The sequence below is a fragment of the Chamaea fasciata genome, unplaced genomic scaffold, assembly GCF_029207755.1.
Source record: "Chamaea fasciata isolate MVZ Bird 193981 ecotype frontalis unplaced genomic scaffold, bChaFas1.0.hap1 SCAF_1, whole genome shotgun sequence".
Classification (NCBI taxonomy): Eukaryota; Metazoa; Chordata; class Aves; order Passeriformes; family Sylviidae; genus Chamaea; species Chamaea fasciata.
The window spans coordinates 17,053,031-17,067,149 of NW_027094086.1; the positions used below are offsets into that span (position 1 = coordinate 17,053,031).

Consider the following 14,119-nt stretch of genomic DNA (forward strand, 5'->3'; position numbering starts at 1 on the left):
ATCTTCAGAGCCATCAGGGATTGGCTTTGCCAGACATGGTGGAAGTTTCTAGTAGCTTCTCACAGAAGCCACATCTGTGGCTCCCCTGCTACCAAAAACCAACACAAAGCACCTTAGGTGGCTTCCAGGCAGATCTTTCCTGTGGTCTTCCTAGGTACAAAGGTAAGACTCACAGGTCAGTAGTTCTTGGAGTCCTCCTTTCTACCCTTTTTAAAAGATGGATACAATGTTTCTCTTTTCCCAGTCTCCTGGGCCTGCACCTGATTGCCATGACTTTTCAAATACAGATGGTGTCTTGGCAATGACATCATCCAATTCTCTTAGGACTCTGAGATGCATTTCATTGAGTCCCATAGGCTTAAGGTACCTTCAGGTTCCTCAGGTGGTCACGAGCATGATATTAGAGTGTGAAGGACTTTTCTCCCCCAGTCCCTATCCTGCTGCCCACCCCCTTGTGAGTTATGCAGAAGCAATCTCTCAAAGTAAGTAGAAGTAATACAATAAGGGAGTGATGCCTGGACAATATAATATGGAAAAAACACCCAGTATTTTATAAACATTTGAAAGAATCATACCACTTTTAGACTCAAAACATAATTTTTTGAGATCCATTTATCCTTGTCATAGTTCTAGGGAAGTACACACCAAAACCCCAAGCTTTTTTCAAGAGAATATACATTTCTGTCTGTTGGAATCTGCCAACAATTTTTATTTCAACAGAAGGATAAGGGCTTTGAGAACATACACCAAAAATCACTATAGGAGTGAGAAACTGCCTAAGTTAGATAGCAAGAAATGCTAACAAAAAGGTGATAAAAGGGTGTCTTTTGTCACTTTGTTGTCATCTTCAGAAGGAATGGATCACTGACATAATTCATAGTCTTTGGAATCATTCAGATGCTATCTGGGGATAGGATCCATTCCCATATTTAAACTATATTTTCAGTGGCTGCCACAACTGTTCAGACTACAGGGAGTTTGGATTATTTTTTATCTTTTGCATAATTTGATATGATCTCATCTTCTATCTCTCAAATATAATAAATGCTTTCAGTAGCCCAAGAATATCTTCAGGCATCAACATAGTACACAGTTGTACAAGCTGGCATGTAGAAAAATTATGTTTGTTTAACTTTGCCCATTTTCTGCTGTGAGGTGAGATGTGATAATTTGTGTAATGACTTCTGTGAATGACATTTCCAGGTAGCAGCTGGAATTGCTCACCCCTCTTTTCTTACTGCAAAAGCTTCTGCTACATTATTCCAGGTCTAGACATCCTAAGAAAAGAAAACTTCCCCTTCAAACAAATTGAAGAAACATAAGTTACTCCAAAATTTTTTGAATTGGCTTTACATGAGCTCAGTGTTTTCCTTGAACTGTCCTTCTCCCCATCTCTTTTTATACCACTGAAGAAACACATGAATGACTTCATTACACAATCTTAGGAAACTCATCTGCAAGGGAATATTGATGGTCTTTTCCTTCCTGAACTGAATACTTAAACATCTGATGATACATGCACACTGGGTTAATGACTAAAAGCCACATGTCCCTATTTCAGAGTGAGGTATCTAATTATAATGCTATATAGTGTCTTCTTTTGCTTGTTAAACAAATATTGAATTAGCTTTTCTCTGGAAAAAATAAAACTAAGCACTTTTCCCACTCTCACATTGCTTTGGGATATTAGTTTATAATTTAGAATATATATCTGGAAAAAAGAGGATTTCTCTAGGCAGAAGATCATCTGTTTCTCCAGATGCTTTCTAATCACTGAACTATTGGATTAAAGAAGTGCAGGGAGCTGAAAATAGGACATTTTACATTCCTGCATTTATATGCTGAGTTCCATCTGATAGTTGTTCCTGAGAAACCTTATGAGATCAATTTTAGGAAGCAAAAATGTCAAAACAATGCTTGAATCTGATCAAACTTAGACAGACTTTGATCTCTCAGGTCTCTTCTTACAGTCAAAATGGTGAGAGAAACGTCGGGTGGGATAGAAAATGGACTAGAAATTGATGGGACTCTTATGATTTGTTCAATATTTAATTGCCACACAGTTGACAGAGACAGCACAGTACTGGGGCTAGCACAGTTTTAGTTTATTAATTATCCTGGAAGGTGGGACAGAATACAGTCTCATCAGGGTCATGGATGACACCAAACTGGGGGAGACCTGTCAGTGTCCAGGTACCTGAAACATAAATTATTCTATATGCTGATTCTGTGAGTCCAGAAAACAATAAATGATGGCATAGCCTTACAGTGAAGTCTGACACAATTGATTTGTCACTCAGCAGTAGCTACATGTACAAATCCTGGTACCAATTATAAAGGAATAAAATAATTTTCACTAATTTATAATAAAATAGCACATTTACTATGATTAACATAAACACAGCACTCCCATAGTAACAAAAAAAAAAAAAACTGAATCAAGTTTATTTTTATTATTTGGTGGTATGTCCCACAGATCTAAGTAAATGTGACACTTCCCAAAAAAAGGCTTGGAAAGTGAAAAGAACTATTCTACTCTCTTTTACCATGGCATAACAGTTTGCACATTGTCCAAATAAAATGTTAGCTATTTTAATTGAAATCTTCCCATGAATTACTTCCTTTTTTCAATAGGTGAAAAATCATACCGCATTCTGCCCCAGAAATGTGAATTTTCAGTTTGCCATGCAGAGAAATTGGAAGGTACCTAGAAAACTCCTTACTGAAGACTTCAAAAGTAAGAAGTGTTCCATTTTATTCTTTTAACATTGAAAATTTAAATAATCATAAAGCAAATCAACTTTCCAAACTGAAGTTTAACTTAATTTTTTCCATGTCAAGGCATGTCGCAATGGAACACGAAATAAAGATGCTTGACGCCAGTCAGAAGACAGTAGAAATCAGAAGGCTTTATTTACAATTCATTCAGCCATTTTATAACATGCTTCGCTAAGAAGACACGTTATTGGTCCATAGGACTGACACCTCTCCCACTGACAAAGTAAGAGAAATAGCAAACAATACCTGCTGTTATGGGAAGGGAATATTGTTTACACAAGGCTGTTTTGGGAAAAAGAAAACTGTTGAAAGGTTTTTCCTGAAAAGAGCTCAGCAATTCTCAGGCTCAGAAAATATCCAGTCCACAAAGGAACATGTAAACAATTGTGAAATAGATTCATTGATAGGTAGAACTAAAAATTAATCATGCTGAAGTTCCAGACTTTAAAGAATTTCCCTCTTTAGAAGCTTTAACACAGTATTTAGAAATATTTTTGGAAAAAAATAATACAGTTTCTATGACATATGAAATGTAGCCTATGTGGTTATTTTGCTTATTTGAATTTCTAGTTTAGGTCTGTGGATTTATTACAGTATGATTAAACAGAGAGAAATTACTAAACAGATGCTCTTTGCCAAATATGTTGGAAAAATGTTAGCAATTCAGAAACACCTAAAGGCAGCTAATAATCCAAGCATTTTTAACATCAGCAGATAATTCCATATCTGATTAAATGCAGCAGAGGCACCTCTAGCAGATTTTCAGTGTGTGTAATTTCAAACTTGAAAAATTAACTAAAACAAAAACATTTTGATGAGAAGAAATAATTTATACATTAGAGTCTTTCTCCACTGTATCTTTGCAATTCAGATAAATTTCTAGGTAAAACTGTGCCGCTGGGATGTTATGCATCCATCTGACAATACATGGGTTAGAGAAAGGTAAACCTTATGAAGAAAATCACAAATTAAACCTTTGGTATGTCAACAGAAAACAAAAATCTAATTAAAATATAAGCTTTTTTTTTTTTTTTTTTTTTTACTTCAGAGACCTAATCAGTATTATTGCTGTTGCTTTCATAAGAGATAGAAGCTGCTACCGCACTTCTATCTTATTATGTTAGCAAAGTTGATTACTAAATCAAATATATTCTTTGGGCTTTTTTCTGGAGTGCTAGAGTTGCAAAATGCTGTGGGGTCCCTTGTGATGTGTTCATTAATTTGCCCTAAGATCCATGAAAATGGAAATTTTTTTCATGAAATAGACTGAAAAAACTCCAAACACAGCTATGGCTTGCTTTCTACGGTTATTATAATAAAAGAACCAATGAACATTTGCAGCTACAATAAAAAGTAGTTTACTTCATATCTAAAATAAAGTCAAACAAGACCCACTACTTCAAAAATGTCTAAATAATGTTTAATTTTTCTCTCCATAAGTAGGAGACCAACTACAAAACATCTGCCACTCTTTGCTCTCTGTACTTGGAGCAATCTAGTGGCTCAGAATCTTCGCAAGAAATCTGTTTCTTAGAACTTAGATCATCCAGAAAAGATATAAAGTTTTTTCTCAATTTCATTCAAAATTCTGAGCCTTTTGAAATTCTTCTATGCCCGACAGGAATGGGTTTTTTTTACTTTTTTTTTTTTAAGAAATCCTGCAGCCTGTGATTGGAAAACATCAGCTGTAAGATACTTCTGCACCAGTAAGCATGACTGTAGTACTGATTAATTTCATTATTACACATAGCTCTATTTCTGGGCATTCTTATTGTTCTCAAATAAATACAGATAGAGCACCATTTCTACTGGGAGAGAATCAACATCTTGTTTATCTAAAAATCATATTAACAGGCTTCCATAATATTTCTGAGAACATATTCTCAGGAAAAAGTTACATCATAAAAGAATGCAGTTATAGCCAACATCATAAACTTATTTCAGGACCATCAGTAATGCTGATTAAAGGCAAGGATGAAAATGAAAAAAAGAACACAAGAAGTTTCCTCTCAGTGTTTAAGAAAACAAAGATTTTTTATGTTAGACCATGACCCCAAAAATGGGTCAGACCTGAAATTGGTCACACCTTGAAAGTATCCGGGAGGTCTTTCAAAAGAAAAATCCAAGAATCCAATTTTGTGAAAAACATTAAGAAGTCTGAAAAGTTAAACTTTAAAATATATATATATTTTAAGCTGAAATATATGGGAATGTTTTACCTTTTGAGAAGTTTGACTACAGGCTACATGTGACAACTGTTCACAAAAAAAAATAGACAATTTTTTCTCCTACATTTTTCCTGTGTTCATGTGTATATATGCCTATAAAGACTTATGGCTATTCTGCTGACTTCAGTTTCTCAGTATAGGTATCACTATATGTATCTTTTGTTTTTGACTATAACAGATGTCAGCACCCAGATGCAGTCAAAACATTAGGCATATTTTCTGTAGTTCTTGTGTTTGTGTTTTCAGAAGGCACATTAGTACATGAAAGATATTAGCTACATCTATTTTGCTGGTAATACTCAGAATTATATTTCATTTATTGAATTCTCTTTTAATGTAACCAAAACAGAAGCTAAAAAATGTATGTATTCTGTTCTACGAGCAAGCATCATGTCACACAATAGACATTGTTTGTTGTTGTCAACATACAATTTGTTTGATTTATATACGCAAATCCCAAATACATAATGGTAAAAACAATCTGCTTTTGTTTTGATAAGCTTAGTAATTCACACCAATAAAACATAAGACACAAGTGCTAAGACAATTTTAAAATTTCATTAATAAAGTCATATTTTCTTCAAAAATAAGCTACCCTCTGATAGTGATAGTATAGGGTTAAAATGATTTCTAGGGTAGCCAGGCTGGGAGGGTGCCAAACACCTGTGTGACTGCAGCCAGGACGTTATACTCATGCTATTGTTTCAGCTAAATCAAGTATAGCTTTGCCTAGGTAACAAATCAAAGGGGGAGGGCAGGGGATACGTATGATTCTATGTAGGCCTTAAGAGTAGATGTTCTCTGCTTAGGACAGATGAAACTGTACCGAATCATAGACAACATGATTGTCAATTGTCTGATAATCAAATATGATTATTATCCTATACCAGAATCATGAGAATCAATTGTCACAAATTCATACTCGGGTAAAATCAATGGAATAATGGGATTTAGTAATTCACATGTATACTTATGTAACAACAAAGTATAAAACCTCGTCTGTTCTTATTTTAGGAGAGCCAAGATTTGGGTCTCAAACCCCTGGCTCCGAGAGCTCTCAATAAACACCAGCATAATTATCTCCCGTGATTACGTGTTTTTCCGATGCTAACAATAGGATCATCCCATTGGACACTACAAAATTTTTTTTTACCTAGTGTGCTAATCATTTAAACATTCCCCGTTGTTAAGCTTGATTGAATTTGAACATTGCTTGGGGTTCATAGTCTGTTCAAGACAGAATGTGTAATGATCAGACAAAAGATTCTCAAAAACAACACTGAAAAGCCAGAAAGACTCAAAAGCAGAGACTACAAAATAAACTAGCAACCAAACAGAAACAGAATGAAAGGAAAATGTAAGGACATTGGCAATTCAAAATAGTTTATCTCATTCCTTTGAAAGACTGAAACAAATATTACCATATGTCTCAAAAGTGTAGTAATGGTTCTGGACCTTAGGTAGCTTTGAGCTACAGAAAAACAATCATGACAGAAAAATATCAGCCTTGATCTCACTACTGATACAATTTTATGTTCAATAATTTTTAGTAACTTTTATCATGCAGAGTGTAAGCAGATTTATTGGCTTACCAACCTTCATGTGGTACATTTCCTGACCTCATAAACTGTTTGATTTCTTTAAATTTCCCAACTCTATTGAACTTCAGAAGAGTTAGTAGTCCGTAATACCCTCATTAAAATATGGAAAGAGCTAGCCTCACCTTTATCATCAACTAAATTTTCAAGCAAATATCATCTTACCTGCTGTGCTTTGGGATTAACCAAATTTAATGTTCTGGCATGTTCTACTGCACTATGCTACATAGAAGTTACTAGATGGGGAAATGCCATTCTTAGAGGCTTCGTAAAAATTTTGGGATAAGGTGATCATCAACCTATTCAGTCTCAGCTAGATGGATTTCACTTCAACCGCATCCACGGCACAGCTTAAGGGCCCCAGGAGCCTTGGCGATGTAACCTTAACTGTTGCATAGAATATTTTGAAGACAGAAAGTAGATAATTACAAGATAAGAAAGTGTAGGAATATTGAGGTGGGACAAATTGTTGTTATGCCCAAAAGATGATCTCAACTAAATTTGCTATTATAGGCCTTGCTTCCATTTCTTTTTAGGCTAATTACAGATATATTTTACCTTAGTAACAAGATACACCTCAAAATGATGTATTGTTCTAAACTTTAGAAGACATTAGTGTTTATTAGTCAAGATTTTGAGGCCCATACATTTCCAAGATTTTGCATTACTTAATTCCACATGAAAATGTTGAGGTTAAGGGGTTAAAAAAAAAAAGACAGGATATTTCTATATCAAGTTTAAAACTACTGTAAAGAATAGACTATTATTTCCCAGCTCTAACTACTTTACTGAGGTCAACAACTGCTCATTCAAATGATAGCGGAGGTTGGCACAACTCCATCACAGAGTAGTAGTGGCATGTAGGAATGAATTTCCCACACCCAGCAAGTATTTTCCATATAGGGAAGAGTTTAAGACTCACCCGTTGCATTTCTTATACGGAAAAAGAACCCAGAAACTTCTTTGCAGTTCTGACAGGGATTGGCTCAGTGCCAGGAGAGGAGCACCTGTTGAACATTTTTGCTGTTCTTCAAATCCTATATCTCTCCCTATTGGCAGTGGGCCAAACTGTCCCTCCTAGAACATTCAGTGTTTAGGAAGGAGCCCAAAGGAAGTAAGAAACTTTTTGGAGTTTGCTAGCAGTGTGTCAGGGGTCTTCTCAGACATGTGTGCGCAGCCTTTCTTTTGGTTTTTTTAAATGTTTGTTATTTTGATATTTTTCTTTATTAAACCTTTTACTTTACAAAACATCTCTGAAGAGCAGTCTTGCTCAAATTATTTTAAGTCAATCTGCAAGGGTTGGACCTCAGAGACTGATACATTAGCACGTCGTTTATAAGACTCTTGCCACATGTTAATCTGTATCGCTGGCAGTGCCTATAACATACTAGTCTTGACAATAGAAAAGTTAGCAAGATCAGAATGTCACAGTTATTGACAAACATTCATCAACTAATACCTCTCTTGACTGCTATTAACAAAGGGCAAGGTAAATCTAGGAGTTTGTGCTAACTGTGCTTGAATTGACTTTTCAGCTTTAGAAGGAGCGCTTTCAGGAGGACTTAACTGTTTTAACCACTTAGCAGTACAGACAGATGTGCAATTGTGTTAAAGAAAAGATATACCTTTTTCTCAAAATGCTTCTTCCACCTCCTTCCTGAGGAACCAAGCAGAGTAATGACTACACACATACCTCATAATTCCAGCTTCTCAGAAGCCTAAGCAACTGCAGATTCTTATAGATTTTTTTCCTCGCATTATCATAGACAATCTGATCACAGGCAAATCAACAGCTATTGATATTTTAACACAAGGTGACAATAATGACTGCATAACTTAATAAATCATTATATTTCTCTTGAAATACCAAATGATTCTTCCAATAATATTTTTGAGAACCAGACTGAGATAATACAAATTTATGTCAAGTTTTGTCTTTGTTTATAGATCCAAAGGAAACAGTTTTTTTCCCACATTAGCATAAATTTCCCACATTTTCCCACATTAGCATAAATATTTGAAAACCTGCATGTTTCAGTTATTCCCTCCAGTAGTATCCAAACTTGCAAATTTATCTAATGACAATACACATCATAATTATTTTCTGTTATTTTCCTCCTGACTCAGAATGGTCTCCCCTTTTGTTTTCAGTACAATCAACTTGACCCTGTCTTCAGAAGTTTCAGTTGTATCCAGTTATATTTCAAGTTTTGTCCAACATCCAGTAATTGTTGGGAGAGGAAAATTTTTTTGTTATGAAGACTTCCAAGAGGAAGAAAATGGTGTTTCACAGCAACTTATACTAGTCTCATTTTTCCCATTATACATACATATATCTGTTCCTAATAGAAATTAAAAAGGTTCCAGACTTACAAATTTGTTTTTTGGCCTTAGTGATGATACTTGATTTTGAATCTATGTTCAATACGGTCCTTTTATCACCTCTGCTGCGCAAGGGACCAAGAAGCCATCTAAAAGGTAATGGAATATTGCAATCTACATATAGCTTTAAGCAGTCTACCAGCTACGATCTGATCTTCACTGGATATAAATCAGCTGACTTGAAAAATCCTATGAAATTTGTACCAGCTAAGGTTATGGTCCTTGTTGTTCATCATGCTCACAAAGAAGACTGCAAACTTTAGTGTTACATATCAACCTCAAGGTTGAAGTAAAATATCAAAAATTAACATATTACTCTGGGAAAATTGCCTTCTAGAATGGTAAGATGGACCATGGAAGAGAAAGCGAAGACAGATGCCCATAATCATATAATGGTGGAAGTCTACCTCACTGATTCACACAATATATCTGTTAAATACCATTCCTTCCTAATAAATACTGTCTTATATAAAGCAAATTTCTAATTAACATTACTGTCTATGCCTTTTATATGTATTTGAAATTACAGGTTAAAATATACTTACATTCTACTACAACTACCTATATTAAGGAAAAATACATTTTAATGTGAAAAATTGCAGATTGCTGGAGTATAACTCCCAAATATTCTGAACCATCAATAATTAATAGTCATTGATAATCATTGTAGCAGAGCACTCATTTAATGAATGGCACATTTCATGAAAGGCATGACTTCGTAAGCACACCAAGGAGAGAAGGAACAAAAATGACAGCAAAGTAAACTCTTAAATATCTAGAACACTACTATTCATACACATCAAAACTCATGTCATGCCTAGTATAATTAGACTAAAATCCTTACTTAGTCATAAATTCTGAGCAGATTAGGAACCTATAAGATTTGGGCTCTTGCCAGCATTAAACGCAGATGTAAGCAAGCACCATGTTGCAGTGTGCAGGCTGCTTTTAACTGTAATGTCTCAGGAACATCTATTACATTTTCTTAATATCTGCAGAGGCTTAAAAAACCTTTCACAGAAGGCTCTGATAGGCTGATTAAAAAAAAAAAAAAAATCAGAACCTTTCCTGAACATCAGACTATAAAAAGATAGGAATGATGAGTAATTTCAGCTTGCAGTGAGCATCAAAACATTGCAAAATGAGATGGAAAGAAATATCAAGAGAATATCTGGATATTAGATAGTATTAGATAAGAAATTTCTTTTGATTTTTATGAGGCCAAATTCAAGATTCAGAACATGGTCAGGGCAGTTCCAAACACAAGTACATATAGTGTGAAGAATGGATTAAGACCAGCCCCGAGGACAAGGACTTCAGCTCAACACGACCCAGTAATGTGCACTTGCAGCCCAGCAAGTCAACCTGTCCGGGGCTGCATCAAAAGTGGCATGGCAGAGGGATGTGATTCTTCCCCTCTAATTTGAGCTCATGACAGCCCAACTGGAGTACTTTGTTCAGCTATAGGGCCCCCAACATTGGAAGGACATGAATATGTGGGATAGAGCCCAGAGACAAAGATGGTCAGAGGGCTGGAGCACCTCCCATATGAAGACAAGGCTGAGAGCTGAGATTGCTCAGCTTGAAGTTACCTTGTGGCAGCATTTCATTCCCTAAAGTGGACCTACAAGAATGTAAGAGAGGTACTTTTTGCTAGGACATGTTATAATAGGAGAAGAGGGTATGGTTGTAAACTGAAAAAAGGTAGGTTAAAAGGTAAGTTTAGATCAGATATTGGGAAGAAATCTTTTACTGTGCTGGTGGTGAGGCATTGGAACAGATTGGCCAGAGAAGCTGTGGGTGTCCTGTTCCTGTAAATGTTCAAGGCCAGATTGAATAGGGCTGTGAGCAATTTGATCTAGTAGATATCCTTGCCCATGGCAGGCAGATTGAGACTAGATGATTTTTAAGGTCCCTTCTAACTGACACCATTGTACAGTTCAGTAAAAAAATGATCCCCTCTATGAAGATTTGTTATATATAAACAGATACTTCTATGCACTACTTAGGAACTAAAAAGAGGAAGTATTCATTAAATGGAAGTTACTCAGACAAAAAACAAGTACAAACACTACCATGTGAATGCAGATGCAGTCTATAGAGTAACATTCTTTTCTCAACAGCATCTATTTCTTCTGCGATATATGCCTTTGTTTCTATGAAACACCTGTAACATATTTCAATGTGTTGTCACACTTTGGGACATGAAAGAATGAGGCAGGCAGCCAGAAGGTCAGCAGGAAAGTTCTATATTTAATTTTCTGACTCTATCTTTTATACAGTTCTTTCAGAAGGCACAAGATTAGCCACATAGGTTGCCACTTCTTTGACCTCACTGGTGAAGACCACCATCAGTCACCTTTCTCCTCCCAGAGAAGAAATACATAAACAAAGAGATAATTCTAAAAATATACATTGTTTTCTTGAAGCTGCGTGAGAACAAAATGCAAACTCTGAAAAGCAGGCAAAGGTAGGGCAAGAATGTGTCCCCAACATGACAATTTAGAATACATTTATTGCTTATATAGACCTTGCCTATCAAGTAGCAGAAATCTCACAAATATATTTATTCATCTTTTCTTTAAAAAAATCTGAGATAGTTTTCATGTAGCTTGTTCAGTCACAGTGTCAGTATAGTACAAGTGTGACAACAGTGCTGTATGCAGCTTTCTGGGTCTGCCTCATTTGCTGCTTGGAATATTGTTCTACCAGAATTATACTGATAGCTGTACCTGAGAGATCTCATTTATGTCCAGTTTTGTCTACACAATATGCATTTTCTCAATTTCTGTGTAGACAATACCCTCAAAGATATATCTTAATTGAGGCAGGGTACAATGTAGGCTGAACTTAAGTATTCATAGCCACCCATTCCCCCAGCAATACTACAATGTAGTTTTAAAAAGCAATTTATTAAAGCCTTCTGGAAGAAAAAAAAATATAGGCAAGTTAATATTCAACAAACCCATTCCTGTGACCCAGCCTTATGTAATGTAACTGTCCCTTGGGGATTATGAATTATTCTTGATGCATTCACTCACTTTTGATACCATGTCTTTCAGTAGAAGTCCCTTCTTTTATACCCAAGGCCTCTTTAATTATAAACAACTTCCCATCTAAAAAAGAAATAAAATATATGCTTTAAAAGACTATGACTATAACCCAGACATCTCCACAAGATAGTGTAATATAATTTGAAATGAAACTAGAGGAAAAACATGCACATCTTGCATCTATCAGGAAACTTTACTATACAGAACAGTTTGCATTTATAACAATTATACTAGCTTGCCAAGAAAGACATTTCTTAAAAAGTCATTAAGTGAGGCATTTAATAGAAAGACACTGAAACAATTTCTATAATTCTGTTATTGCTAGTAAGAACATTACTGTATACTTTCCTTCCACAGCAAACTGTCTCCACTATGTTGTATGCTGAAAGTTTTAAAAGGTCAGTCTGTGTTCATGCTCATTTGCCTTCATTCTCATTTACTTTGCTTTGTGTTCCACAAAAAGAGTCTTCAAATGTTTTTGTTATTTATTTGCTTAACACCATCAATTCCACAAAGAAAAAGTCAAGTGGCAAGATAGTAGATAAACAAAAATGATTGGAGCAGAACATTTTCTAAGACTAGTAAAACACAAGTCTCTGCTGAGGTAGTAAAAGCCCTAAAAATGGTATTCAGCTGACAAAATATCTAGAAAAGTTAAAGAAATAGAGGGCTATAGTTTTTCTGCAATAACTCCTCCCCACACCACTTCATTTTTACACTTTTCCCCTATTCCAATGTGGATCCTTCATGCATAGTGGTTCTGATAGGATCCTGCTCTGGGTCTCCATTGGTTGCAGCTTTCTCCAGTCTCCTCTGGCATGAGATCCTTCATGGGCTGCAAATAGATATCTGTTTCACCACAGTCCTCCATGGGCTGTAGGGCAACAGCTACCTTCACCCTGGTCTTCTCCATGGTCTCCAGGGGAATCTTGGCCCTGAAGCCAGGAGCATCTCAACCTTCTTTTCCTGCTTTGACCTTGGTATGTGCAGGGCTGTTTCTCTCACTTTTTTTTTTTTTTCCCCCACAGCTGGTTCCTGAAAAATATTATCACAGAGTCACAGAGTCATTGGAAGTATTGCTTGAGCTCAACTGTGTCCTGCAGGAGATCCCCTGGATCTGACTTTAACCAGCTGTACCTGGGATGGGGCAGCCCCTCTCCTCTTTTCTCAGATGCCACCGCCAACACTTGGTCACATAAACCAAATACAAAGGCAGAGAAAAAAGACCACAGTTCAGCAACAGAATCTGCTGTGGAGTTCTTCCTATTTCAGAGAGGTCAAGCCTATGACAGAACTTTCCTTACTCCTATTACTTTGTTTTTCGGCTTAACTACATGTTACCTAGAGAAGGGATGAACAGTAGTACAGTTATTCAGCTTCTTTGATAAACGTCAATTAGGGACTCTCCAGTAATGGCTGTAAAGCACCAGAACTCTGTAACCGAGTTCTTTAAAGGGGCTTATGTTTTTGTGGGTTTCTTCTTACCCTGATTTAGATACAAGGGAAGAAATACTGTCAAGATATTCCCAAGAGATCAAAACAACAACTTTACTAGCAAACTTCAGAAAAGTAGGGAACTCAGGCAAAAGTTTAAAGCAAGATTCAATCTACATCAAGCATTTCACAAACAAGCTCTAAGCCCATTCAAATAAACAAATTCCAATCTATCTGAATTTAAGTCAATCACACTTCTTGAAGAATGAATTAGAAGAAGAGATACAGAAAAGAACAGATATAGCTACCCCTCATGTTTCAGCTGATGTAAAATCCAAGGGAAGGTAGACTCAAAGCATGTGCTTTGACTGTTCTTTGGCTTAAGTACCCTTTGAGCTTTGCTGGGCCCTGCCCCCAGGTGGGACTTCTAGTCTGGTGGCCAGTCAGGAGCTAGGTTAGGGGCTCCAGGGGCAGGTGAGAAGCATTGCCTGCCATGTGCTAGGGCCTGGTGACCATTGCAGAGGCTGGGATGCAGACCCTAGTGGGGTGGGGGGTGCAGACCAGGGCATCACCTCACTGGAGCAAGACCCAACCTGCCCTTCCCACTGACACATGTGCCCAAAAAGTTTCAAGCCCAAAATCTCCT

The 14,119-nt window shown here is 36.3% G+C and overlaps 1 long non-coding RNA gene across 1 annotated transcript; it reads right to left on the minus strand.

The window, feature by feature from the left end:
- Positions 1-11,219: 11,219 nt before the first annotated feature.
- Positions 11,220-13,854, minus strand: LOC136301437 (uncharacterized). Its single transcript, XR_010723876.1, has 2 exons — positions 13,782-13,854; positions 11,220-13,074 (listed from the first exon to the last, which is right to left on the minus strand). It is a non-coding gene; the product is annotated as an uncharacterized lncRNA (long non-coding RNA).
- Between the last annotated feature and the right edge of the window lie 265 nt (positions 13,855-14,119).